Below are 4,796 nucleotides of genomic sequence, written 5' to 3'. Positions count from 1 at the left end.
TATCGTCTTCGTCTTATGGTGTCTTCATCCGAACATCAGTTCAGATACGGTAAAGAAGGGAAAAGGAAGGTGTAGGGAGTACAAAAAAAAAACTTATTTGATCTAGTTTAGAGCAACTAAATACGCAGGGCCAAGCCATGAGTCATCTCTAAATAGTTGCTCTCTGAAGATACACACTAAACGGTATGGTGCTGGGAGTCCAGGGGTACTAATGGCCCACCCCACACACACACACACACACACACACACACACAAATTGAATTAAATTTAAAAAATATATAAATAAATAAATAAATAAAAGACATGCGTCAAAGTTTCTTCGGCACACTCGAGTTTTCAGTACAGCCGCTACAGCGTATAATCAAGGCTACCGAAAATAGACTTATCTTTCGGTGGTCTCGTTATAATTACGCATAAGCCGCGGCCTATGAAACTTTAACCACTTTCTGGTGGTGGTCTATCGTTTATCGTTACCAGAAGCACGATTATAGCTAACTTTAACCTTAAACAAAATAAAAGAAAACCTGCTGAGGTTAGAGGGCTGCAATTTGGTCGGTTTGATGATTGGAGGCGGGATTTTCAAAACCATACCAATTTGCAGCCCTGTAGCTTCGGTCGTTTTTAAGATCTGAGGGTGAACGGACAGACAAAGCGGGCACAAGAGTTTTCGTTTTTACAGAAAACTAAGAAGCATAAATTCTCTCATTTAACTGCAAATATAAATGGGAAAATTATGTAATTATGACATCGTACTTATTTGTGAGAGGACTTACTAGGTGCACTAGGTTCGAGGCTACTCCGTAACCATAAAAACTTAAAATATTTCATTCAATTTTTTAAATACATTATATATATATATATAATATATATATATATATAGATATATATATATACATGATATACTATATATATATATGTTTGTATGCCTGTATATACATACACACACAAAATATATATATATAATAATATTAATATATATATATATATTACTATATAATATATATATATTATATATATATATGTAAGAATTACATATTAAATAGAATGTATTATGTCATTCTCTGAGAAGCAACATGTTGTTGTGTAATATGATGACTATTGTAGTCTAGTAGGATCTTGCAATATCTCTAAATATTAATTAGTGAATAGATGACATTGTCTTGACTTGGCGTTGTATCACATCTTCATTTGAATACACTTGGATCATCATTTTAAAAGGTAATGCCAACCGATGCCCCATTGGCAAAATACATGTTGATGTTATCATGATAGCCTGTGCCTACGTCACAGACCTAGATCCGCATATTCATGTGTTTGTGTAACATTGCGAAATATGTCACTCGACTAAGGTTCTCACAACAGAATTATATATCAGACTTCAACTTCCACTCTTCGCTGGAAGACCTATCAAAACCTTCTTTGTATCTTTCCACGATGTAAGATAGAAGAATATATCTTATTTTTGCACTCTGTGTTTCAACGACTTCAAACCTACCCACGATAGATGGACACTTAGAAGAAATATCATCACAGACATGATCCTTGTCTAAGATGTGATGTATACAAACCGATACATTGCGAATATTATCGCATGTCAGAAAATAACCAACGGGGTGCCTTGTTAGTCAAACAATTGCAAGGCAACACCCCATATATATATATATATATATATATATATATATATATATATATATATATATATATATATATATATATATATATATATGTAAAGTGATGCCACGGAGGAAAATGGTCTTGCCATTTTCCTCCGTGGCATCACGTTTTATATACTTTGTGATCAAATTATTCATGTTGCCTTGTAAAATGTATATCCCTGTCAATATTGTTATGTTATCATTCTAGTTAGCATGTATTCTGTGTAAAATGGCAGCCCGAGGGAAGGACACTGCATTACTAATGAGACAGGCGAGAGCGCAGTTCAAACTTGCTCTTAAGCACTGCAGATTAAATGAAAATCAACTAAGAGCCGATGCAATGTCTAGAAACTTAAAATCCGGTGATTATCCTCGTCTTTGAATGATATCCAGTCCTTAAATCCCAAAACTAAAAAGCTGTCACAGTCGGTGACGATGCTATTGCAAGTATGTGGGGCGATCACTTCAGCAATGTCCTGAAATGCATAAACGATCAAGACTCACTAACGGATGTAGATCACCTCCTTATTGATAACATTCAAATTAATTTTGCTGATCGTATTATGCCAGGAAACATCAGCGATCCCAGAAACAACCTATCTAATAATAAATCGCCCGGCTGCGATGGTCTTCCCGCAGCTTTCAAACACCCATCAGATAATTTACATTTTGCTAGCTGCCCCATTCAATGCATGCATAATTCACCAACTTCTTCCAGACTCCCTACTCTTAGTTCCCTTAACATTAATAAAAAACAAGCTAAAGGATGCAACTGACCCTGGCAATTACCGGCCGATTGCAATCACAACGATCGCGTCGAAGATACTCGAGTTGATTCTTCTGGTGAGACTTCTCTCCTTTCTATACCCCACTGACACCAGTTCGGATTTAAAGCAAACCACTCAACCGACACCTGCATCTACATACTGAAAGAATTGCTGAACTATTACCTATCATCAGCGTCTCCTGTTTTCCTATGTTTTGTAGACGTAAGAAAAGCATTTGACGAAGTAAAAACCCGAAGCTCTTCCTGGAGCTGCATAAAAGAGGCACACCTCTATATTCAATTGGCATTTTATATTGCTGGTTCTCCACACAGCAATTCTGTGTCAAATGGGGTAACGCATTGTCGTACACCTTCGGCTCCCTAAACGGGCTTCGGCAAAGGGGCATTCTCTCTACATACCTGTTTAATACGTGCACAGATGCCTTGAATGTCAAACTGAACTCACTCCCAATCGGGTGCATTGTTAATGAAACAACTTACTACAAACAACATCTGTCACGCAGACGATATGGTTCTGATTTCCCCATATGTGCAAGGTCTCCAACGACTCATCGACACTTGCTGCCAATATGCTGAGGAATTCTATATCCTATACAACGAAACCAAAACTCAGTGCATGTCGCTGCTCCCGAGATCGCTTAAGCAAATTGCAGAACCACAAATTCTCCTCGGAAATTATCGGCTGGAATTCGAATTTCCGTATTTGAGTCACATTACACGGCGACCTAAAAGATACTGCAGACATAGAACAGAGGCGTCGTAAACTATGTGCAACTGGCAACATGATTGCAAGTAGGTTTGCCTTCTGTCACCGAGACTTGAAACTGCCTCTCTTGTCTCTTCCGCTCGTATTGCTACGGCAACTATGGGTGCTCCTTGTGGACGAACTTCACCACAGAGACCATGAGACGTGTCACTGTTATTCACGATGAGATTTTGAGACTCCTCACAAACACTCCTCGCTACCACTCCACCACACAGATGTTCGCAGAAAACCACCTGGACAACTTAAAAAAGCATTGTAAGGCGAACAATGTCCAGTCTGATCACCCGACTGCGAAACAGCAGCAATTCGTTCATACAAAGCATCCTAAGTATTGAGGCAAGAAGATCTAAATTGTAGGGAAGATGGGAAAATGAGGCGTTTGTTTCCTAAATGACTTAATCTCTGTTTTTGCAAAATGTCATCTGGAGCATCTATCATTATGAATAAATTGTTACTAGTATTGTTATTACTGGGATTTTCCTTTATTCATTAAAACTGTGATTATAATCAATATAGTTTTTACAGTTTTTTATCTATACTCAATCTTCTTACGGTTATGACCATTATTTTGATTACCATCTTTTATACTACCTCAGCAAGCATGGATATTACCGATTAATCTTTTTTACCCCGTTATCTTATGCATCTAGACTGTATGTTATTGTCTATTCTTTGTATATTTCATGCATATGGCCTTGAGCTGATAATAAAAATTATTATTATTAATTCAGTGATCAACAGCTCACATCTTCGACGTTGGAAGTTATTCTTAGCATCTAATTTTGAGAAACACCGCATGTTTATAATGTGGACTATATCACATACGGCTCATTTGGTGGAGAATTAAATGTGTTCACCCACTGCAGTTGGGGCGGGAGAGGGTTTGAAATCTTAGGTAAGGGTGCATTTGGGTATGTGCATAGGCAGTTGCATATATGGATCCTCTCCTTTTCATCCTACATTAGCAGATGAGCGATCTAAGCGTCGACCTACTGGTCCGATAGTTGGTTTGAATATCGAAGAATGAAGGTTATCGGAAACACCTATTTTCAAGGCCACACTGCCTGTTTACAATATATGTAAATAAATACGTATATATTACTGTATATATATATATATATATATATATATATATATATATATATATATATATATATATATATATTATATATATATATATATATATATATATATATATATATATATATATATATATATATTATATATATATATATATATATAATACTAATATATAAATTAAACATTTCAGCAAACAAACAAATACAGTTTTCTCTCGCCCTCTAGGAAGGAATGTCTACTCTTCAAATGGTCTGCCAGCCACTCCCAGGAAAATGTGACAGCCTCTCTCGGAATCCTTTTATGAAGGCCTTGGAGCACTTCATAATGGTAGTTTTAAGCAAAGCTTTTGTATGATTTATTTCCTTTAATGGCCAGTAATTACACGAAATGAAGAGGCGTTTCTTAAATGTCTCCGCGTACCTTATCTCTATTGGGTCGAAGACATCTTAATGTTAAGACCATATTAGTCTTTGATCAACCGCCATTTCTAAGTTAGTTAGAAGTATAT

Source organism: Macrobrachium nipponense, chromosome 6 (genome assembly GCF_015104395.2).
Source record: "Macrobrachium nipponense isolate FS-2020 chromosome 6, ASM1510439v2, whole genome shotgun sequence".
Lineage (NCBI taxonomy): Eukaryota > Metazoa > Arthropoda > Malacostraca > Decapoda > Palaemonidae > Macrobrachium > Macrobrachium nipponense.
This window is presented reverse-complemented; position numbering follows the sequence as displayed.